The following is a 26,161-nucleotide window of genomic DNA, read 5'->3' as shown; positions in this document are numbered from 1 at the left end:
TTAGCTTATCCTAACTTAGCTACATGTTCACCTTAAACTGACTCCTGCAGTAAGTTCTGAGATGTGTGATGAGGTCATGGTGTCGATTTACGACAGGGCGCTGTTGAAGCTCCGTGGTCAGGGTGATCAATACTCCTTTAATCAGCATGTGCATCAATCACTAGGCTGATCAATTGACGGCGCTGCCCCTCAGTTAAGTTATGGCCGAGCCACTTAGGCTAAAAGGTGGGAAGAAAAATGGAGCACCATGGATATAGATGTACTTCGTATCTAGTCATACTGCTTCGCCATGGGTGGATGGAAGTGATGCTTGAGTTGCTGGCAAGGTGGGGTGGAGGAGCGGGCTTTTTCATCTGTTAGTCCATCTGTCTGTTTTCCACACTCCTGTGCCTGTCCCCTGTGGTGTCCAGAGTCCTGAAGCCACAGGCATTCAGTGCCATTACATAATCACCACCCAGACTACTATATAACCTACCTACATGATAGACACACAGGCCTCAACGTGGCTTAAACATGTGGGCTAGGACCTTATGTCCTACATAAAGGACAGACTGACTCGTTAGCATGTTAGCATAATTTTTTCTCATTTGCTACTTTATAATTTGCATTTATTAAAAGCCCAAATGTCACTTACGAATCCTCTGAACTCAGTGAATCCTGGGATTTGAACCCACAACTTTATGGTACATTCCTCACATTGGGAATAAATCCCTCAGTTTGTACAAATTAGTGGGGCAAGTCAGTGGGAATCAAACCCACAGTTTGTGCAATCTGTCAGGAGGAGGTAAATCTATGATCTGCACAAATCAAAGGGAATTAAACCTATGATCTGTGTAAATCAGCAGGAATCAAATCCTGCCCTCAATCTGTGCAAATCGTCAGGCATTAAATTATAATCTGTGGGAATAAATGAGAATTAAACCCACAGTCTATGCAAATCAGTGGGAATTGAACCTGCAATCTGCACAAATCAGTGGGAATTGAACCCAGAATCTATGTTAATCAGCATGAATTATACCCTCCCACCATCTTCCTAAATTGAACTTGTGATCTGTGGGAACAAGTGGGAATTGAACCCTCAGTCTCCTGATGATAGGGTCAAAGATTCGATTTCCACCGATCCACACAGGCCGCAGGTTCGATTCCTACTGATTTGCACAGATCACAGGTTCGATTCCCACAAATTGTTGGTTGCCTCCCACTGATTCGCACAGATTGTGGGATCAGTTCCCGTTGAGTTGTGCAGATCGCAGGTTCAATTCCCGCCAGTTCTTGCTGATTGCAGAGGCCCAGAGTCTCCGGAGGCCCAGAGTCACAAAGTTTTGATCATATGCCCAATATAGTCGTCAGAGGTGGCAGAGCTGGCGAGAGAGGGGCCGGAGATTTGAGAGGGAGGCAATTAGAGAAGACAAATATAGACGGATTTGGAGGACTGGTTGGTGCCCCAGAAAAGCAGCGTGAAAACAAAGGCTTACGGAGACGGAGACAGAAAAGACATACGACATAATGATGAGTGACATCGGTTCAGAGCGAGGGAGAGGGCGGGCGGGGGTGGGATGGTTGGGTGGAGTGAGAATGATTGCAGCGTATTCATCATGTGTGTGTGTGTTAATCTTTACCAAGCACACTTGCAAAACACACAAAGACCCCGGCTGTGGCAGGTGGGCCTGTTTTGCTGGGTGAAATGAGTCCTGGGTTTTGTTGTGTGGAGAAAACGCCGCGCTTCACCTCTCCGTGTTTGCCCGCTCTGTTTCCGTACGATAAAACCGACAGGTCGGAGTAATGAGGACCGAGGAGAAATGAAATGAAAACAGAGCGCGAGAGGCTACGCTAGCAGTCTGTCGCAAGGCAATAACTTCAAATCTGCTACACACACACACACACACACACACACACTCACGGAAAACAAACCGTATCACTGACATCCACTAATTGTTCTGTTAACAGACTGTTAACACAGACCCGAAAACTATTGCCGTGCTGAGACACCGGCAAACAGGAGGAAAGTAAGAGAGGGGGCGAGAGACAGCGGCACAGACAGAGACAGAGAGAGCGCGAGAGCTAATGACCTGCAGTGATTCCTTCTTGTCCGCCTCACAAAAAGAAAAACACACACACACAAAAACACACACACACAAAACACACACACAAACACAAACACACACACAAACACACACACACACAAACACAAACACACACACACAAACACACACACACACAAACACACAGCAGCAAATTGACACCGGAAGGTCGCTCGTCAAAAACCGGCTCCGAAATCCGACATGGCAGCCGGCTGCACAGAACCAGAAAGGGAATGTAAGGAAAGAGGCGGAGCAGTTAGCGAAGGGAGGACTACCTCTACTTTACCTCTACTTTACCCTGACTTTACCTCTACTTTACCTCTACTTTACCCTGACTTTACCTCTACTTTACCTCTACTTTACCCTGACTTTACCTCTACTTTACCTCTACTTTACCTCTACTTTACCCTGACTTTACCTCTACTTTACCTCTACTTTACCTCTACTTTACCCTGACTTTACCTCTACTTTACCTCTACTTTACCCTGACTTTACCTCTACTTTATCTCCACTTTACCTCTACTTTACCCTGACTTTACCCTGACTTTACCTCTACTTTACCTCTACTTTATCTCCACTTTACCTCTACTTTACCTCTACTTTACCCTGACTTTACCTCTACTTTACCTCTATTTTACCTTGACTTTACCTCTACTTTATCTCTACATTACCCTGACTTTACCTCTACTTTACCCTGACTTTACCCTGACTTTACCTCTACTTTACCCTGACTTTACCTCTACTTTACCTCCAACTTTACCTTGACTTTACCCTGACTTTACCTCTACATTACCCTGACTTTACCTCTACTTTATCTCTACATTACTCTGACTTTACCTCTACTTTACCTCTATTTTACCCTCTACTTTACCTTGACTTTACCTCTACTTTACCCCCAACTTTACCTCTACTTTACCTCTACTTTACCCTGACTTTACCTCTACTTTATCTCTACATTACTCTGACGTTACCTCTACTTTACCTCTATTTTACCCTGACTTTACCTCTACTTTACCTCTATTTTACCTTGACTTTACCTCTACTTTATCTCTACATTACCCTGACTTTACCTCTACTTTATCTCTACATTACCCTGACTTTACCTCTACTTTACCTCTACTTTATCTCAACTTTACCTCTACTTTACCCTGACTTTACCTCTACTTTACCCTGACTTTACCTCTACTTTACCTCTACTTTATCTCTACATTACTCTGACTTTACCTCTACTTTACCTCTATTTTACCTTGACTTTACCTCTACTTTATCTCTACATTACCCTGACTTTACCTGTACTTTACCCTGACTTTACCTCTACTTTACCTCTACTTTACCTCCAACTTTACCTTTACTTTACCCTGACTTTACCTCTACATTACCCTGACTTTACCTCTACTTTATCTCTACATTACTCTGACTTTACCTCTACTTTACCACTATTTTACCTTGACTTTACCTCTACTTTATCTCTACATTACCCTGACTTTACCTCTACTTTACCCTGACTTTACCTCTACTTTATCTCTACATTACCCTGACTTTACCTCTACTTTACCCTGACTTTACCTCTACTTTATCTCTACATTACTCTGACTTTACCTCTACTTTACCCTGACTTTACCTCTACTTTATCTCTACATTACTCTGACTTTACCTCTACTTTACCCTGACTTTACCTCTACTTTACCTCTATTTTACCCTGACTTTATCTCTACTTTACCTCTATTTTACCCTGACTTTATCTCTACTTTACCACCAACTTTACCTCTACTTTACCTTGACTTTACCTCTACTTTATCTCTACATTACCCTGACTTTACCTCTACTTTACCCTGACTTTACCTCTACTTTACCCTGACTTTACCTCTACTTTATCTCTACATTACCCTGACTCAGAAGTAGGCCGCGTCCAAGTCCCTCTTACAAATGCAGCTCAGCGGCTGCCTGCGGAAGCTGGATTTGTTGCTGGCTCCGGGATGTCAGGATGCTGGAACGTGGGATTAGCCCTCATAACATTAGGTTATTTTTAGCAGGGCTGGAAATGGCACATTAGCTTATTTTAGCACTGTAGTAGCGCTGCTGTTGTTGCCACATTAGCGCATTCTGCTACTGTAGAAAGTCCCACATTATTTTAGCTTAGCATTGCTAGCATTAGCTTGTTCTAGCACCGCCACTGTTGCCAGATTAGCTTATTGTAGTAATGCTACCCTTGGCCCACTGTCACTGTCACTACCCCAACTTTACGACCACCCCAGCAAAGTAGAGCGAGCACACCAGTCAGCTGTGGCAGAGTGCAGAACCGGCATCACCGGCAAGGGATGCGGGTGATCTGAGTGATGTCCAGAAGGGCATGATGATAGGGTACCGGACGAAGGGTGGGAGCATCTGGGAAACCTACCAAAGCTAACTTTGGGGGATGTTCTGGAGCTGAAGGTGTAGTGCAGGTGTTCCGAGAAAGGACTTCCAACGGCATTACAGTGGATACCTTTGAGTCTTACGGAGTGATCGGCGCCCCCTTGTGGAGCAGCAAACCCCGATACAGCCATATTCCCACTGTTAGGGTTCCGATATGGCCGTGTAGGAATACGCTATTTCAGGCTGTTCCAGTTGGGTAGGCTTATTAGCGTATGGTAGCATTGCTGGAATTGCTCCTCTAGCTTATTCTAGGATGATTTTAACACCGGATGAATTGCCACCTTATCAAAACCGAAATTGGAAAACCGGAATTCCCAATATTCCTTGCCTTGCACCTCAGTTCAACCAGACTGGAAAACGACGAATGAAATGCTAATATTATGCTAATATGGCATTATGTGCAGTTTGGAACCTTTACAAGTTCTTCGTTTGCAGTGCTCAGTGATTTATGTGTACCAGCCGAGCCCTCTGCTAGCGTTAGCACCAGCTAAATTAGTTAGAAAGACATGCAGCAGTTGAACTTAGCCTGATTTAGCACTGCTAAAACCTCCATTTTTCATTTAACTTTCCTGCCAACGCATAAATTCCCACCTTAGCTTTTTTTTATACCACAGGTAGAATCTTCACATTAGCTCCTCTGACACTTTTAAAAGAATCACTTTTTAGCTCTTCTGCCTCTGCTAGAATAGCCACTTTAGCTTTTCTGCTACTATTAGCTTTTCTGTCACTGCAAGAATTATTATATTTCTGCTACTGCTAGAATAACTACTTTAGCTTTTCAGCTACTGCTAGAATTGTCACATTAGCTTTTCTGCTACTTCTAGTATAGGTATTTTAGCTTTTCTGTCACTGCGAGAAAAGCTACTTTAGCTTATCTGTCACTGCGATAACTGTCATATTAGCTTTCTGCCGCTGTTAGCTTTTCTGTCACTGCTAGAATAGCTACTTTAGCTTTTCTGTCACTGCTAGAATAGCCACTTTAGCTTTTCTGCTACTGCTAAAATAGCCACTTTAACTTTTCTGCTACTGCTAAAATAGCCACTTTAGCTTTAGCTTTAGAATTGTCACATTAGCAAGCTTGCATTATGGAAAATTAGCTGTATATTAGCTGTATATTATTTTCTGCTACTTTAGCTTTTCTGTCACTGCGAGAATTGTTACATTAGCTTTCTGCCGCTGTTAGCTTTTCTGCACTGCTAGAATAGCTACTTTAGCTTTTCTGCACTGCTAGAATAGCTACTTTAGCTTTTCTGCACTGCTAGAATAGCTACATTAGCTTATCTGCCACTGCTAGAATAGCTACTTTAGCTTTTCTGCCACTGTGAGAATAGCTACTTTAGCTTTTCTGCACTGCTAGAATAGCTACATTAGCTTATCTGCCACTGCTAGAATAGCTACATTAGCTTATCTGCCACTGCTAGAGTAGCTACTTTAGCTTTTCTGCACTGCTAGAGTAGCTACTTTAGCTTTTCTGCCACTGTGAGAATAGCTACTTTAGCTTTTCTGCAACTGTTAGCTTATCTGTCACTGCTAGAATAGCTACTTTAGCTTTTCTGCACTGCTAGAATAGCTACATTAGCTTATCTGCCACTGCTAGAGTAGCTACTTTAGCTTTTCTGCACTGCTAGAGTAGCTACTTTAGCTTTTCTGCCACTGCTAGAATAGCTACTTTAGCTTTTCTGCCACTGTGAGAATAGCTACTTTAGCTTATCTGCAACTGTTAGCTTATCTGTCACTGCTAGAATAGCTACTTTAGCTTTTCTGTCACTGCTACAATAGCTACATTAGCTTATCTGCCACTGCTAGAATAGCTACTTTAGCTTTTCTGCCACTGTGAGAATAGCTACTTTAGCTTTTCTGCCACTGCTAGAATAGCTACTTTAGCTTTTCTGCAACTGTTAGCTTATCTGTCACTGCTAGAATAGCTACTTTAGCTTTTCTGTCACTGCTAGAATAGCTACATTAGCTTATCTGCCACTGCTAGAGTAGCTACTTTAGCTTTTCTGCACTGCTAGAATAGCTACTTTAGCTTTTCTGCCACTGTGAGAATAGCTACTTTAGCTTATCTGCAACTGTTAGCTTATCTGTCACTGCTAGAATAGCTACTTTAGCTTTTCTGTCACTGCTACAATAGCTACATTAGCTTATCTGCCACTGCTAGAATAGCTACTTTAGCTTTTCTGCCACTGTGAGAATAGCTACTTTAGCTTTTCTGCCACTGCTAGAATAGCTACTTTAGCTTTTCTGCAACTGTTAGCTTATCTGTCACTGCTAGAATAGCTACTTTAGCTTTTCTGTCACTGCTAGAATAGCTACATTAGCTTATCTGCCACTGCTAGAGTAGCTACTTTAGCTTTTCTGCACTGCTAGAATAGCTACTTTAGCTTATCTGTCACTGCTAGAATAGCTACTTTAGCTTTTCTGCCACTGTGAGAATTGTCATGTTAGCATTTCTGCTACTGCTAGAATAGCTACTTTAGCTTATCTGCCACTGCTAGAATAGCTACTTTAGCTTTTCTGCCACTGTGAGAATTGTCATGTTAGCATTTCTGCACTGCTAGAATAGCTACTTTAGCTTATCTGTCACTGCTAGAATAGCTACATTAGCTTTTCTGCCACTGCTAAAACTGCCATATTAGCCTTTCCCGTATCGAGATATTTGGTCATTAGATGGAACGACGGTGTATTAAAGTATTTCTGGTGCTAATAAACTAACGTTAGCTATTGACAGCGCTAGTTGTGCGACGAGCGATGCGGCGTGCTCAGTTAAGCTACTGTAGAGATTCGCCTGTTGTGCTGAAATCCCAGTTAAACGAGTGGTCATTCTGAAATGTCCTGTGTTACGGGTTCATTAATATGATCATATGTATCGGTAATAGTGCTGATTAGCGTCCAGGGGTCCAGGGTCCAGTAGGTGTGTGTGGAGAGGCCTTCAGTGTTTTTGGTGGATTCTGTCGGCTATTTCCAACAACTGTGTGTGTGTGTGTGTGTGTGTGTGTGTGGTCTTCTAGAGAGCTGGTGTAAGACCCACTATCTACACTGTCGGAATATACAGCTTCCTGAAAGTACACACACACACACACACACACACACACAGTCCAAAATGGGCCATATGCCCACAGTATTCCTCAGCACCCTTATGATGACTCTATTTCATTTCCAATCTCTCACGCCCTTGCTCTCTCTCTCTCTCTCTCTCTCTCTCTCTCTCTCTCCCCCCCTCTCTCTCTCTCTCTCGCTCTCGCCCTCCTGGTACTAATGTCTGCTTGAGTCTAAAGGGATACGTTTGTGTTTACATTGCCGTGGTCCTTTCAAAAAGATCATGAGGAGGTGGACGGGGCCTCCACGAGCGTCAGTGTAAGCCTGGGTCACCGGTTCACCGGTTGTCCTCCCTTGGAGCACTTTTGGTAGGTGCTGACCACTGCATACCTCAGGAACACCCCACCCCAAGACCTGGTGCCTGATGTTTCTGAGATGTTCCGGCCCGGTCATTGTCTAGAACGTCACAGTTCGGTTCTTGTCTCAGATGTGTACGCTTGCTGACCTGGCTGTTCGCCACCCCTTGACTGGAGCCGCTGGAACCAGATCATGAGTGTGTGTGTGTGTGTGTTTTCCGTCACCTGTCAGTGGTTTTAATGTTATGGCCGATCGTATGTGAGATGAATAAGCTGGCACTTGAGTGGGAATGCAATAAAAGGCTGCGCTATATCGTCCGTTTCGGAGATACGAGGTGTCGTAGGGACGCTCCGCTGATGCCCAGTCCTGGACTCCAGCACTTAGGCAAATAAACAGCCTACAATTCCTCGCCGCTAGAATCCTCGCTGCAGTAACTGGTAGTCATCACAACGAATGATTAATCTTGAGAGTGTGTGAGTGTGAGTGTGAGTGTGTGTGTGTGTGTGTGTGTGTGAGAGAGAGAGAGAGAGAGAGAGAGTGTGAGTGTGTGTGTTTTCTAATCCCTCTGGCATGCTGTAGCCTCTTCAGTCTGGAGAACTCTGCTGGCATGTCTTAGCAGTGGGGAGTCTTCACATACACACACACACATGCTCACACACACACACACACACACACACAGTTGAACGCACCATCTGCCTCGCCCCTTTGGGCCAGGGACTCTGCTTTCCCTCTCACACACACACACACTCATAAACGCACACTCTCGCGCTCGCTTTCGCTCAAGTACACACATATTGACACAGGCGGCAGCCTTGCTTGCTGTCGCCACGGGAACAGATCGTACCAGTGATATTAATGAGGGAAGATATGAGCGAGAGGGCCTGAAAGTCTCTCTCTCTCTCTCTCGCTCTCTCTCTCACACACACACACACACGGCAAGAAAGTACCCATTCCTCGAGTGTGTTTTATAGTTCGGTAAGGGGCAGTGGCATATCTACTGCTGTATGAATGGGCTGGTCCACTGGTGGTCCGTGGCAGGTTCTGATGTTGGTGGACCAGCATTGTCAGGCTGGTCTTGATGGTCAGCTAGCTTGGTATACCCAGTGCTAGTCAAGAGCTAAGCTTCTCAACCAGTATGGCCAATCTGACCAAGCTGGTCAGACCAGTATGATGACCAAGCTTGGTCAGGTTGGTATACCCAGTGCTGGTCAAGAGCTAAGCTTCTCAACCAGTATGGCCAGTCTGACCAAGCTAGTCAGACCAGTATGATGACCAAGCTTGGTCAGGTTGGCCACACTGGAAGACCAGCTAAGCCACCAGTTCAGACCATAACCAATGCTGGTCAAGAGCTAAGCTTCTCAACCAGTATGGCCAATCTGACCAAGCTAGTCAGACCAGTATGATGACCAATCTTGGTCAGGTTGGTATACCCAGTGCTGGTCAAGAGCTAAGCTTCTCAACCAGTATGGCCAGTCTGACCAAGCTAGTCAGACCAGTATGATGACCAAGCTTGATCAGACTGGCCATACTGGAAGACCAGCTAAGCCATACCCAGTGCTGGTCCACCAGGTTAACCAGCCGTTTGTAGTTCAGCAGGGTGCTTTAGCCCATGATTAGAGGTAGCCGACAACGCAGCGCTAATTCCAGCTGGTTAGCTCTGTTAGCCTCCTCGCAGAATTTGGGACAATGGGAGCAAACTATTCCTTTAAAGGAAGAGCGGCTAAAGAGCGCAACAAGAATCAATCAAGCTACATCAGCGCTGAGGAGCTAAGCACCCGTCCACAGCTGGCAGGTTCTGCAGAGCGAGAGAGAGCGAGAGAGAGCGTGAGAGAGCGCGAGAGACAGGCCGCGAGTGCTGAGGCGTGTATTCGCGGGGAGTGGGTTGGGTGTTGTAGCCTAGTTGTAGTCCTGGGTTTGCCAGCTCTGCTAATCAGAGAGGAGAGCCGGGGAGGAGGACGGACTGGAGAGAGAGCGCGAGAGAGTGCGCGAGAGAGAGAGCGCGAGAGAGAGAGAACATAAGGAAGTGATTAGATAGAGAAAGAGCGATTGAAGGTGTGTATGTACGTGTGTGTGTGTGTGTGTGTGTGTGTGTGTGTGTGTGGTGGTAGAAGTGATTCATTGACTTCATTTCAGATGCTCTCTCTTAAGGGTGTTTATCTAATGAGAATCCAGCAGTGTGTGTGTGTGTGTGTGTGTGTGTGTGTGTGTGTTTCTGTAGGCTTTAGGCCTTCTTTGAAATGAACCCAGGTTTTGTTCAGAATGTGAGTGTGTGTGTGTGTGTGTGTGTGTGTGTGTGTGTTGCATGTCAGTTTTATGGGCGGGTTAGGCTTGGAGTCTGTCTGTCTGTCTCTCTCTTACCCAGCCATCATGCTAATGATAAATGGGCTAGGCGGGTTCCAGGTGGGTATGGGGTCCAGTTGGGCTTCCCTAATAGGCCCCGTAGTCACAGGCCACCCTAATCTCACATGGGTCCCATCTAGGCCCCATGTGCAGTGTACAACCCAAATGAGGCACATATTCAGCCCCTCCTGATCCCATCACCGACCCTGGTGGGACCCCGGTGGGACCCTGGTGGGCATCCATATGTGGACAAAACGTTCTGGTTCCCAGTTGGGCGACCCGTACAGGCCCCACATGGACACGCTAGCTGGGTTTCAGTCAGTCAGTTATTTACGGCAGTTCTGTAAAAGTGTGTGTGTGTGTGTGTGTGTTGGTTTGTGCTAAGCTTCTACAATGCACACACACACACACACACAATACGATGATCCGTTTTGAACACACTCTGTAGTGAATGGGATTAGATATGATCTGGACGTCCTGCATCATGCTTCCTAATCCAGCTTTAATCACTGCCAGGATTTCTAGCCATGCCTGATGCCTGTGTGTGTGTGTGTGTGTGAGTGTGTGTGTGTGTGTGTGTGAGAGTGTGTAAGCTATAAAGTTGTAAATCCTCATCTCAGGCATTAACCGTAAGGATTTTCAGTAAAAAGGCCCCCTCACTGCTGAGTGCTGTCTTATTCACAGTTTGAGAGGATAATAATAATAATAATAATAACAACAATAATAATAATAGTAATAATAAAAATGATAATTATTATTTGTATTACAGTAGTAAAAACAATAAGAATAAAGTAATAGTAAAAATAACAATAATTACAACAAAATAATAATACATTATATATATATATTGTAATAATAATAATTATAATAATGACAACAAAAATAATCATAAATTATGTATATATATATTGTAATAATAGTAATAATAATTATTATTATTTCTATGATAACTATAATAAAAATCGTCATCATCAACCAGCTGTGTTTTAAATGTTTGACTGTGCATATTTGAATCGAATATGATAATAATATATAATATAATATAAAAAACCCCAATAAATATATATTTATTTTCTCATTAAATACAATCAAAGCTGGGCTAAAAGGAAGTGTTTCGTCAATATGATAAAGGAGTGATTAAAATATAACAATAGGAGGATGTAATGCAGTCTAAGCTGTAATGAAAATAAGTAAATAAACAAATAAACAAAAATAAACAAATAAATAAATCAATTCTGTGGTTTTTATACTCTTCAGTACCTTTGTGATGAAAGCTCTACATAAGCTCTGCAATTGTATGTATGTATGTGTGTGTGTGTGTGTGTGTGTGTGTTCCTCATGTCAGTGCACTGGAGAAAATTAACCTGACACTCCATATGTATTGACTCATTGGGTTGGATTGATTCCTCTGTTCTCTCTCTCTCTCTCTCTATCTCTCTCTCTCTCTCTGTCTCTCTGTCTGTCTCTCTGTCTCTCTCTCTCTCTCTCTCTCTCTCTGTCTCTCTCTCTCTCTCTCTCTCTTTTTAATCCCTGTAGGTTTCATAATGTTTGTGTACACAAACATATCCTGTGTGTGTGTGTGTGTGTGCCAGAGGTGTGTGTGTGGGGGGCTGTATCTACAAAATATCATCTCTCTTTCTCTCTTATACACACACACACACACACACACACAGATTAACACACTCATCTTGACTTGACTCATGTAAAAAATACACCAATCAGGAAGCTTGCTCCCTGCAGTATGCTCCATCACCCCACCCTCACCCCCACCCACCCAGACCACTTCATCAGGACCCCTGCCTTGTAGCCCAGACTCACTCTCCAAGCAGGTATCAGCTCAGTGCCACTGCACTGCTGAGAACCGTCCACCACCCTGGAGACGGTGGTTCAGTGGACGAAAAATGGACCAACAGGGTGGGGGGGGGGGGGGGGTTTGCAGCAATTGATGGACGACAGGGTGTAGGTGTAGGCCTCTATAGTGGTAGATAGAAGGCAGGAGTGCATGTGGAGCGACTCCCTGAATGCTCGGCGTTTGGCATTCAGCATATTGCAGAGCTCTGCGTTTTGTATTCTGCTCTCCTTCGTCCTCCCCCATGAAGGTCTGGTTTTATTTTCCAGAAGTCTCTCTAGTCAAGCCGATAATTACCTTTCTGCTCTAACGGCGGAATTAAAGACTGTCTGGAGAATAATGAGCTGTTAGAATTCACCTTCTCCATTATGTTGTGAGATTGAGTAAAAAAATAGAGCCGATAGGATGGCAGGAGCTCCCTTCTACAACCGGCAGCATGCTCCAGTTTATTCAGGTGTCAGCTTGTTCAGTGCAGGTGTATCTGAGGATGAGCAACACCTACAAATTCGATTATTATCAAAAACATCCAAAACAGCAGCGCCGGGAACCAAGACTCAGGATTAAGAGGAGTAAACACTCTCAAACGCTCTAAACACTTCAGGACTCCAAAGGGGAACCTTCTTAAGACCTTTATGGAGAAACCCTGGAAGGAACTATCTCTCAAAATGAGGTTCCTGAAAGCCTCAAAGGTGAAACTTTCTAAAAGCAGGAGACAAAACCACTGAGAGGAACCAAAAGCCCCCTAAGAGCATGCAGAAGAACCATGGAGAGGAACCAAGACCAAGATAACACTTTGAACATGAGGAAGAACCACTGAGAGGAACCAAGACTCAAAATGAAAAACTCCAAAAATGTCTGAGGAGTAAACACTCTCAAACGCTCTAAACACTCGCAGGACTCCAAAGGAGAACCTTCTTAAGAACTTTATGGAGAAACCCTGGAAGAAACTATCTCTCAAAATGAGGTTCCTGAAAGTATGAGGGAGATCCACACAGAGAAGCCAAGCCTCAAATGAGAAACTTTCTAAAAGCAGAAGACAGAACCACTGAGAGGAACCAAAAGCCCCCTAAGGGCATGAGGAAGAACCATGGAGAGGAACCATGACTCAAAATGAGAAACTCTGTAAGAGCATGAAGAAGAACCATTTGAAGAATCCAAGAATTTCTGAAAAGGAGAAACCCCCTAAAAGCTTGAAGAAGACCCACTGAGGGGAACCACGACTCAAAAACACTGAGCATGAGGAAGAACCATGGAAAGGAACCACGACTCAAAATGAGAACCTCCCCAAATGTCTGAGGAGTAAACACTCTCAAACACTCGAAACACTCAAAAGGAGAACCTTCTTAAGAACTTTATGGAGAAACCCTGGAAGGAACTATCTCTTAAAATGAGGTTCCTGAAAGTATGAGGAAGCTCCACACAGAGAAGCTAAGCCTCAAAGGAGAGACTTTCTAAAAGCAGATATCAAAACCAATGAGAGGAACCAAGACTCAAAATGAGAACCTCTGTAGGAGCATGAAGAAGAACCACTAGAAGAATCAGAGACTCAAAAGGCAAAACCCCCTAAAAGCTTGAAGAAGACCCACTGAGAGGAACCCAGACTCAAAAACACTGAGCATGAGGAAGAACCATGGAGAGGAACCAAGCCTCAAAATGAGAACTTCTGTAGGAGCATTAGGAAGAACCACTAGAACTAGAAGAATCCAAGACTCAAAAGGAGAAACCCCCTAAAAGCATGTAGAAGACCAACTGAGAGGAACCACGACTCAAAAACACTGAGCATGAGGAAGAACCATGGAGAGGAACCCAGACTCAAAATGAGAAACTTTCTAAGAATCATTGAGAGGAACCAATACTAAAACCAATTTGAGCATGAGGAAGAACATCTGGGACATCAAGACTCAATAGTAAAACCTTCCTGAGAACATGAAGAATAAACACTCTGTGGATCTAGACTCACCAGTAGGAACTTCTCCAGGGCATGAAGACGAAACATGCAGAGGAAAAATCAGAGAAAGCGAGACTGAAAAAGTGAAATCCCTTTGAACTTCAGGATGAAATCCTCAAGAAGCGAATCCATCCTCCTCTGGCCTGCACCGGATAGCGCAGTTAGGATATAGGTTTACATTAAGATTAAACAGAGGAACTGGAGTTTACTGGGGAAAGCTCTGGGAGATACTCCAGTGACTGATCGTAAAGTCTGTCAAACATCTGGAGGATCCACTGATTGTGTTGGAAACGTACAGGACGGCCCAGTTTGTGTAAGGCAAGTTTACAACTTCCAGAGACAGGTTAGGACGGGACGGGCGCTACGAGGCGAATTATGTATCATAACAAAAGTTGGAAGTTGGACAGGGATGAAAATGCTATAATCTTTCAGACCTTTTCTTAAAGGCCACATGGTTAAGATCCTTAATCAAGCAAGTATTTCTAGAATGGAATTTCTTGGAAGGCTAATCAGGTGTTCGCTTTGGGAGCCATGCTTACAGGAACAGTGTTTCCCATCCGAGTACATTCTGGCCATGAAAGGACATACGCATCGTTGCAAATGATATTTACCCTGTAAACAATAGCAATCAAAACACAACACAAGCAGAAACAATGATCTTGACCTCTTCTGGCGGGAAGTCCCGGGCGGCTAGTTCAGCAGCCAAATCCTTCCTTCCTGCCTGTGGTGTGCTCTGAAAGGAGCCTTTCTACCGGGACGTTTGCAGAAATAGGTTAGATCAGCGGGGGACGTGGTGGATGTGTGTGCTTGCGAGCACGAGCATGAAAGCGAGAAGGGTGTTTTTCTCTCGGATAATGGTTCAGGTTGACTCTGTGAGTCGGAAAGTCCCGCTATAGCGAGACTGCTGGTCGTCTCTCTTGCCATACCTGTCCCCTTACCTTCAGACAGTCTGTCAGATCCTGTACCATGCTGATACTTTCCTCTTTGCTTTCCTGTCTCTCAGATCTCCTAGATCTGATACAGCCTGCTTTATTTCTTTAGCATTATGCTAACGTGACGACGTTAGATGGAGGTTGGTAAGGCCGACCTAACCTGGTAAACGGTAAGGCCGACCTATATCTGAATAAGCAGCGCGCTGCCGCGAGCTTGGGTCTCCTTGCTTGGACGTGGGTAACCTGGAAACCTGGACAGGAAGCGAGCGAGCCTCGCTAGTCGTGAGAGTAGAAGGGAGACCTACTCCTGGAGCTGACCTGAACACACCAGGAAACATGTGAGGAACCTCAGGGCATCCTAGAGAATCCAGACGAGTCAATTCTCGGCAGAGAACCAAGGGGTTGAAGCTCTTTAAGTACCCCCAGTCCCAGGTGCAACACATGAACCGAACAAATGAACAGTGAACGATTACAAACGAACACAAATCAACACAAGTGAACAGAAACATGGGCAAAACTTTGTGTCTTGTGGGGTGTTCCCAGTTTGCTGTGGTCAGTGCCTTCTAAAAAATGGTCCAAGGAAGGACACCCGGTGAACTGGTGGCAGGTTGCATTAGCACCTAGGCCCCACCTCACTCAACTTACGTCTTGTCGTTCCAGACACCACAGGACACCTTCAGAGGTGTACCTACACCCGTACCTTTTAATTTGGCAGTGATTACAGTCAGTTGTTCTAATAAAGCTGATGGTTCACGCTTCTGTGGTGGTCCCTCTCTAAGTTAGGCCCATCTGCCCCACTTCTCTTAGATTAATTGCTTATGTCTGGCCTCAGACGAATGAACAAGACTGGCCCAAAAACAAAAACACACAAAGCCCCATGGGAAATGTAGTGCACCTGATCCTTCCCTCACTTTCTTCAAGCTCCTCTCTGTTCCTAGTCGTGGTTCTCTGTTTTTACTGTTTTTCCTTGAGCCCAGGTGCTGCCGATGGACACTTGCTTTAATCTTGGACGTCCACACCTGGCTTTGCAGCTCTGTGCGAATTTCTGTGTGTCCAATCTGCCACAATTGCTCATTCTGCAGCTGCTCGGACTGAACAGATGCATGGAGAGTCAGCGGCCGGCGAGGGTGACGGGAGTTGTTTTTGACTCGGGCGGTAAAACGGCAGGCAGTGGAGCTTGAGGTTCTCGCTTCTTTGTGTTGTTAGTTTGCACCTGCTGCAGTACATTAGCTGCTGCAGTTTTACTGTTTTCTAAGAGATGCCCAAGTGTAATTCAGGGTTCCTGGAAAGTAGGCCGTGGGCCTCTGGCACTTGTTATTCTTGGAATGCAGTGAATAACGCATTGAAAAGACTTCAGTGGAACATAATGCAAGATTCAAGACTCTGAATAAATAAATGACCACTCACTGGCTACTTCATTAGAAACCTTATGGCTTCATATTGCAGGTGTACAGTCTCTGAGCCCCTTGGTCTGGACCAGAGTAAAAAAATGATCACCACAGAAAGATAGGAACATTTCTTTCAGCTAGGCGGAAGATGAGCATGTGTCCACAAACTTTTGGACAGATCACATAGCTATAGGAAATGGACAGTTCGTTGGAAGCAGACCGAGATAAACCTCATAAGGGGGTCTCGGCTTAGTTTTTGCTTGCTGCCATTGTCTCTTCTGGTCCTTCATTAATGGTCAGTTTCTTATAAAGTGGACAGTGAGCTTTTTTGCTAGCTAATCTCCAGGCTAGAAAGTGTTACGCCAGCCGCTGGAGCTACTGTGCCACTAGCATAGCAAGTAGCATCTAGACCCTGCTTGAGGGGAGCTCTGTCATCTCTCTTTAGTGGACCGCATCAGATCCTGCACAAACATCCAGAGGCTGGACATCAGAGTGGACCACCTGTCAGTCAAGAGCTTTTTTCCCCTGCCAGGTGCTTTCCCCGCAACCAATCAGATGGCACCCCATTCGGTTCCGCTTAGATTGGCCTGGGTCCAGCGGACGTAGCTGGACGGTTTACTGGACGTGCCGTGTAGAGGTGTGTGGGACGCACTTGACGAGAGCCTTTGATTGGCTGAAAGGAACTCGGACAGTTCTGAAGGACGTGCAGAGGAGCTTTTTGTCCGGCGGTGTGTGTCTGCACGCCGTCCGCTGATCTGTGTGAGTTTTTTTTGTCCAGCGATAGCCAGCTGCATGACGGACAGGTGTCCGCGGCAACTGCTTTCAAGTTGTAGCTATGGCAACCTGGACAACCACTATTAACAGGTGTCAAAGGAATCGCTGAGGGGATGGGGAGGTAGAGATCGGGAAAAAGGCATTGCTGTGTGTGAGTGTGAGTGCACACACACACACACACTCACTAGAGGCCTTACTCTGCACTGGACACACACTGGACCCTGGTCTTATATTACCAGTGTTGTATCAGTCCTGTAATTTCCGTGTGATGACGCATCACAGCAGAGATTTTCCATTGTGATGCGTGTTTGTTGATCGACTTCAATCAAACAATCAATGAATCAATCAGTCGGCTCCTTTGAAGTCTCATACCGAACCAAACCTCCAAAGAACTAGATCAAACAAAGCTTTTAAGTGTGTTTATTTTAGAGAACTTAACTTCACAGACCTGTCCGAGCACGGCCTACTGCCAGACACACACACACACACACACACACACACTCCTGCTGCATAAATTATAAGGTGGAGTGTATGTGTGTGTGTGCTAAATTAAAGGGCACTTATTAACCAAACTCAGAAGTGGAAAAGAATGAGACTGAACTTTCCAAATGAGGGCTGTTAGATATCACTAAGGTTGCAGGTGTGTGTGTGTGTGTGTGTGTGTGTGTGTCTTACGTAGACTTGACCTGAGCATATAGATTTATCTGAAGCGCAGGCTAAGCTGAATACATCCACTGCAGAAAGCAGCACTAACACCCATCAGCCTCACTGACACTGCAGCCCAGCAGGAGCCGTGAGGACGATGAAGGTGAGGGTGATGATGAAGATGGTTGTCATGAAGATGATAATGAGGGTGATGGAGATAGTGGTAGGGATGATGGGGAAGATCATAGTGAAGGTGATTGTGATGAGGATTCAGGTGAAGGTGATGAAGATCATGATGATATTGAGGATGAGGGGGATAGTGATGTGAATTATTACGATTGCTATGATGAAGGTGATTGATGTTATCATATAGGTGATGGTGATGATGTTGATTAGGATGATGAGGGTGATGAAGATGATATTGAGGGTGGTGATCATGGTGGTGGTGATGATAATGACAGTGGTTAATGTTATTGTTATTATAGTTATGATGATGATGATTGGTGGTATTGTTATTATAGTTATGATGATGATGATTGATGTTATAGTTAAAGTGATGATGATGATTATGATTGATGTTATTGTTATTATAGTTATGGTGATGAAGATGATGATTGATGGTATTGTTATTGTAGTTATGGTGATGATAATTGATGTTATAGTTATGATGATGATGAGGATGATTGATGTTATTGTTATTATAGTTATGATGATGAGTGATGTTATTGTTATTATAGTTATGATGATGATTGATGGTATTGTTATTATAGTTATGATGATGAAGATGATGATTGATGGTATTGTTATTATAGTTATGGTGATGATGATTGATGTTATAGTTATAGTTATGATGATGATGATGATTGATGGTATTGTTATTATAGTTATGGTGATGATGATTGATGTTATAGTTAAAGTTATGATGATGATGATGATGAGTATGATTGATGTTATTGTTATTATAGTTATGGTGATGAAGATGATGATTGATGGTATTGTTATTATAGTTATGATGAGGAGGAGGATGATTGATGTTATTGTTATTATAGTTATGGTGATGAAGATGATGATTGATGATATTGTTATTGTAGTTATGGTGATGATAACTGATGTTATAGTTATGGTGATGAAGATGATGATTGATGTTATTGTTATTATAGTTATGATGATGATTGATGTTATTGTTATTATAGTTATAATGATGATGATTGATGTTATTGTTATTATGGTGATAGTGATGATTATTATTCTTTTTATAATATTAAAAATTTGATGATGATGATGATAATGGTAAAGATGGAGATTAATGTTATTGTTACGCTAATAATGATGATGGTAATGACAATTATTAATATTATTGATATGATGATGACAATTCTGTGATGAAGAGTGTGATGAGGATGATGATAAGGATCTGGAATTTATATTACAGAGTGAAACACAGTGAAACATGCATACACACACACATACACACACACACACACACACACACACACAGGTGTTGTATCGCCAAACTCCTGTGTAGTGCTTGAGGCAGGATTGAAAGTGAAGGAGAAGAGAAAGCAGAGTGAGAGCAGGAAATGCTGAAGGAGAAAAAAGTGTGTGTGTGTGTGTGTGTGAGAGAGAGAGAGAGAGAGAGAGTGCAGGTGTGTGTGGGGGGGTTGGTGAGTGTGTGTGGTGGGGTTAGTGTAGTGAAACTACCTTTTAACAACCTATTTTCTACCAAACCTCTCTCTCTCTCTCTCACACACACACACCACCTCTCTCTCTCCCCTCCCTTCTGGCCATTATGAATAATGGAGTGACAGTGATCCACACACTCACACACAAAGACATAAAGGAGAGTATCAGCAGGGTCATTCCTGTTGGTAGGCGTGTGTGTGTGTGTGTGTGTGTGTGTGTGTAGTGAATAGCCTCAGGCAGGGAGACTGGCTGCATTAGCTACTAGCGAGCTAAGGTTTTCTAAGATTGTTTTGAGTGTGTGTGTGTGTGTGTGTGTGTGTGTGTGTGTGTGTGATGGAGTGTTTTGCTGATGGGAGTCTGTGCTGTGTAAATTCACTCTAATACTCCACCTGGACTCCAGAAGCCTGGCTGTAATACCTGATCGGGTGGAGCTGTGTGGGAGAGCGTTATTAATAAATTGAGCAAGATTAATAATTAGGGTAATAACTGACGTGAATGCAAAGCAGCGGCAACGAATCAACCAATCAGACAAGAGGAATTTAAATATTGCTCAACACAGCTCACAGGACAGGTGCTTCCTCCACATTCAGCCCACAATACCACTGTTACTCAACCACCACCTTCCTCAAACCCCACCTTCCAGGACTTCTTCTGAAACCAAGCCCCTCCCCCCTCACCGATCAGGCTGTAGAAAAGTACTTCAAACTTGGCCAATCAGCAGTAGTTCAGCTGTGGCATCCAGGTAGAGTTAACTAAGCAAGGTCTTCCATTGGTTAGGACTTCAGGAGCTGGACTGAAGACCTTTCACGTAAATATGAAGTGATGTCCAGTGGGCGGGACCACTTTCAGGAGACGTAACGTCACTCTAGGCGTTCTACAGGGGTTCGAATTGGACAGTACGGAGGGGTAGTGTGTAGTGTCCCGCATTCCCTACAAATGTCCAACACTGTCCTTGTCCAATGTCCTTGATCCTGTTAACTGCATAACATAGCGTGCAGATATGACACTACCTCCACCATGTTTCACAGATACATTCATTCTCAATATTGCTGAATTAGCAGTATGTTGGTCATTTGACAGTGTCCGAAATGTGTCCTCTCTCCTGAGCTCCAGCCGGCGGCGTGGTCATCGTCTACCCGTGTCTCGCGAAGGCACGGACGCTCAATTAAACCACATCACCGTGGCGATCTGTCCGGCCTCGACTGCCCGTCCCCTATCTCTCATTTTGATCTGGCACCCGCTCAAGTTTTCAGCGGGGCCGCTCCAGCAGACGTTGACTGATTCATCGCGTCTGGGGGATGTAATTAGACGTTACCATGGCGATGTTTTTTTTTTTTTTTTTCTGATCTAAGATAAGACCGGGAGATGACGAAGAAAAGAACTGGACAACACACACACACACACACACACATACACACAACATGTGTGTGGAAGTCAATGCAAAATCCGAGTATTTCGAGCATTTCTATTGGTCCATTCATCCAGAGCTATTCACATGGATGGAAGACCGACTGTACTCTGGTTGTCCAGGCGGCCTCGTGTTTGCCCTCGGCTCACTCACACAATTAGCTTGTTTTCGCCGTCCGTTCTCTTCTCAAATGCGGGCAACATGTTCTGTGGTAATAGCTGCAATTATCCGAAGAAAAAAAACACATGCAATAAATGACACAGACTGTTGACCGGCCTGTCTGACCAGTCAAACCATTACAGTTCACAGAAAAACAATAACACCTTACATGGACATTCCCAACTGAGCAAAAAAAAAAAGCTCCAGAAAAAAATTTCCTGTTATTTAAACTCGAGGCCGCTGACAGCTAAAGTGAGGTTGGACGGACGGACCGGTGATTCATGGCTGTGTTTGTTTTTGTTTATTTATTTACTTTGGAAATCAAAAAAGCCGCCCTCCCCCCCGTTCCTCAGCTGTTGATCACAGGCAGGGCCAGTCTTGACCAAATATTATGTAGGTGGTGGATCTATGACTATGCTGCTGCTGGGTTGAGAGTGGGCGGGCACCATCCAAGAGTGTTGATGGAAGGCTTGGGTGTGATGTGGCTCTCACAACCCAATCCGAAGTTGGGGTCATTCAGAGCACAGAACCAGCCATGCTATAATTTCTCTGGAGCAGAGAAGGTTAAGGGCCTTTCTCAGGGGCCCAGAAAAATGGTGGCTTTGTGGACCGGGATGTTAAACCCACAACCTTGTGATCAATAGACCAGTGCTCTGAGCCCAATCAGGCCAGATTCAGGTCCTAGAGGAGCAGCTTGGTGGGCCTAGGGATTGAACCTACAACACTGTGATCAATAAACCAGTACTTTGAGCCACCACCGCCCAACCATGCCAGATTCCGGTCCAACAGTGGCAGCTTTGTGGACCCAGGCATCAAGCCCACAACCTTGTGATCAATAGACCGGTGCTCTGAGCCCAATCAGGCCCGAGTCGCAGCTTGGTGGGCCTGGGGATTGAACCTACAACGCTGTAATCAATAGACCAGCAGTCTGAGCCACAACTGTCCACTGCGACAGGTTCAGGTCCTAGAGTAGCAGCTTGGTGGGCCTGGATATTGAACCTACAACACTGTGATCAATAGACCAGCAGTCTGAGCCACCACAGCCTGATCAGGCCAGATTTAGATCCAACAGTAGCAGCTTTGTGGACCCAGGTATCGAGCCCACAACCTTGTGATCAATAGCCCAATGCTCTGAGCCACCACAGCCTGATCAGGCCAGATTCAGGTCCTACAGTAGCAGCGTTGTGGGCCTGGGTATTGAACCTACAACACTGTGATCAATAGACCAGCAGTCTGAGCCACCACTGCCCACTGAGACAGGTCCAGGTCCAAAAAATCTACAGTCCTGTGGTCAATATCCCAGCACTCTAACCACTAAGCCATCCTTGAGGTCCAGGCCTCCAGGCCTCCAGTCCTTAACTGTACACCAGCGAGGTGCAGCTGCAGGGAAGGGGTTTCCGGTGAATATACCTTGCCAGCAGGCGAATGTATGCCGGGCACAGTGTGATACTTTGGCTCAGATGAGCCAAACAATTTGTGTATTCGTCTTGCCAGCAACAGATGGCCAATCAGATTACATTCTGATTAGCTGTGATTGGGAATTGCTACAGTTTTCCTGTTACATTAACTGAAATGGGGGGGAAAACAGAAACAGGAGAAAAACAGATGGGGGGTTGAGACGAGCTGTCAAGAAGTGGGTGGGGAAAGGTCTAAGGGCTGTAAACGGCAGCTGCTCTACATTTCTCAGTGGTGCCACTGCCTGGGCACTGGCCCTTTCTATGAAGGGTTGTTAGTGCTGTCCCTGGTGATGCCATAGTCATCAGTAAGTGAGATATTCCTGAAATATTCCCAAGTCATTTTCAGAACTCGCCCACTTATCAGTTAGGAATTGCCCACCATGATGCCACCACCAGTAATTAGTTGCCGACGTGTCCTTGTTCATGTCCAGTAGCCAGCAACAGTTACCCTCTACGCTCCAGGGGTGTTGCAGACCCCGGTATTCCAAGCTGGGATTTTCGCCGAAAACAAATTCCCCTCGTCCTGTTCCTCCTGACTGCCCAACAGACTTTTAGATGTTATGGACCATCATGGACCATCGCTGACCGTTGGCCTTCCTGTTGAATGTCTAACGGATGGTTCCTTCGGAAATTTGTATTCAGTGCCATAGAGACAGCATGAACCGTGCTCCTGATTAGAGTACTGTCACACTGTGTGGACTCGCCAGGGGTGATGGGTAATGAAGTCCAACCTGTCGGGATTTTTAGAGATGATAAAACGGTGTCCTTCTGCACCGAGGGGGCCTTTCCTGTTAATTGGACTTTGCTGACGCCATTTATCGACTCGTCTATGCTTTTGATCCCAGCTCTACGTCCTCTCTCTCTCTCTCTCTCTCTCTCTTACTCTCTCTCTCGCGCTCTCTCTCTTTTGCAGGTCACTGCAGGTTAGTTCATGGTGAATTTCTGTACGTAGACTCCTAGAGCTTTATCTGCTGTGACAAGCAGCCAGATAGACTCTTGGGTTGTTTGACCTTGTGCCTACGGATCATGGTTAAGCTGCAGGGGGAAGTTTCTCCTAGAGCCTTGAGGACACTACGGGACTGTCATTGCAGATAAAGCGTCCATCCCACACTAAACGGCTAGAATTCATCCACTACACGACCCGACACTCTCCAAAACACGCTGTTCTCGCACATCTCATGCCACCTTTTGCACCGCTGAGGTGCAACGTCCTACGTAGAAGGCTGGAGATGTTGGCTTCTTAGACAAATTTCCGTTCCACCTGAAATGGTGCTGCAGTGTTGGACACTAGGACATGCTCTGACTGGTCTTGACCACGATCGGGAGGTCTTTTGACCGTCACACACTACCCGACTCTCTCCAGCTGATGACTCCACCTGCCGAACAATCTGCAGACTAGAGCACTGGCCGGCTGGACTGAGAATCGGGGCTAAAATCGGGGGATGTACGGTAACCCCAGCTTAAGCAGACTGAGGCAGGTTGCATCAGGCCTCCATCCTTCAGACCCTGCCGGGGACCACCATGCTGGAATGGTATTTGTTAAGGAATTGGCAGTGTTGGGCTTTTGCACCTAGAACCTTGTCCCTGCTTGGAACCATGTGCAGAAGGTGCAGCTCAGGTCCCTCGGGGGCGTCTCTCCAGGGACGTATTCCAGATGTGATGTTGATGGCTTCTTTCCTTACAGCCCGGTCTCTGTCGCCCCTTCAGAGTGATTGTTGTCCCGCTGGCTCTTTTTTTCCAGGACTTATCTAGAACCTGTTCTCTGATGAATCCCTCAGATTCACGGTGGTGCTCCACAATCAGCATAGCTGCCTTTGTGTGTGAGTGTGTGCGCGAGTGTGCATTTGGGATAAATGAGAAAGTTGTGAGTGTCTCGTTTTATCGTGATGGATGGATTGTTCAGAAGCAGAACGAGGGGGGAAGACGAGAGTGCCGTGACTCAGCCGGCTGTCCTTGGCGTTCCCGAGGGGACTGTTCTGCAGGTACGAGCGCTGGAATCAAATCTGACAACTACAACAAGCGTGAAATATCTGAGGACGATCTCTCTCTCTCTCTCTCTCTCTCTCTCTCTCTTTGTTCCCCTCTCGCGCTTACTTTCATTCTCTCTCAGTCTTTCTTCTTTCCATTTCTTGTTCGTTCACTCTCGTTCACTCTTGCACTCGCGCACTCGTCCTTTGACTCCTTGTCACTTTCTTGACACTATCTGTCACTCTCTCGTGCACTCTTTCAGTACCTGTAGTTCTGTTACTCTCTCTCTCACGCTTGCACTCTTACGCTTTCTCTCTCGCGCTTGCACACTTTTTTGCTCTGTTGCTCTCTCTTTCGCGCACTCGTTTAGTCTCTTCTTTCACACTCGCTCTCTTTCACTCTCTTTTCACTCTTGCACACTTTTTCGGTCTCATGCTTGCTCTCTCACGCTTGCTCTCTCTCGCGCTTACTCTCTCACGCTTGCTCTCTCGCGCATACTCTCTCACGCTTGCTCTCTCGCACATACTCTCTCACGCTTGCACTCTTGCGCTTACTCTCTCACACTTGCACTCTTGCACTTACTCTCTCACACTTGCACTCTTGCGCTTACTCTCTCACACTTGCACTCTTGCGCTTACTCTCTCACGCTTGCACTCTCGCGCTTACTCTCTCATGCTTGCTCTCTCGCGCTTACTCTTTCACGCTTGCACTCTCGCGCATACTCTCTCACGCTTGCTCTCTCGCACATACTCTCTCACGCTTGCTCTCTCGCGCTTACTCTCTCACGCTTGCTCTCTCGCACATACTCTCTCATGCTTGCTCTCTCGCGCTCTCTCACGCTTGCTCTCTCGCACATACTCTCTCATGCTTGCTCTCTCGCGCTTACTCTCTCACGCTTGCACTCTCACGCATACTCTCTCACGCTTGCTCTCTCGCACATACTCTCTCACGCTTGCACTCTTACGCTTTCTCTCTCACGCTTGCACTCTTGCGCTTTCTCTCTCACGCTTGCACTCTTACGCTTTCTCTCTCGCGCTTGCACACTTTTTTGCTCTGTTGCTCTCTCTTTCGCGCACTCGTTTAGTCTCTTCTTTCACACTCGCTCTCTTTCACTCTCTTTTCACTCTTGCACACTTTTTCGGTCTCATGCTTGCTCTCTCACGCTTGCTCTCTCTCGCGCTTACTCTCTCACGCTTGCACTCTCACGCATACTCTCTCACGCTTGCTCTCTCGCACATACTCTCTCATGCTTGCTCTCTCGCGCTTACTCTCTCACGCTTGCACTCTTACGCTTTCTCTCTCACGCTTGCACTCTTACGCTTTCTCTCTCACGCTTGCACTCTTACGCTTTCTCTCTCACGCTTGCACTCTTGTGCTTTCTCTCTCACGCTTGCACTCTTGCGCTTTCTCTCTCACGCTTGCACTCTTGCACTTTCTCTCTCACGCTTGCACTCTTACGCTTACTCTCTCGCGCTAGCTCTCTCTTGTTTTCTTCTCTTTCACTCTCTGTCATACCTTCTTTCTTTTTTATTTCTATCACTCTCTCTCTCTCTCTCTCTCTCTCTCTCTGTAACCCCTCTCTCTGTAAAGGACGGAGGCAAGCTAAAGCTAATGTGGCTAATGTGAGTTGGCTTTTTTATTGGGAAATATTGGGAGTTTTCCAGTCCACCATAAACACTACACAGCTATAGAGGCAGATTCCGGGAACTCTGGCACGG

The sequence above is a fragment of the Salminus brasiliensis genome, chromosome 11 (genome assembly GCF_030463535.1).
Source record: "Salminus brasiliensis chromosome 11, fSalBra1.hap2, whole genome shotgun sequence".
Classification (NCBI taxonomy): domain Eukaryota; kingdom Metazoa; phylum Chordata; class Actinopteri; order Characiformes; family Bryconidae; genus Salminus; species Salminus brasiliensis.
Note: the sequence above shows the minus strand (reverse complement) of the source record.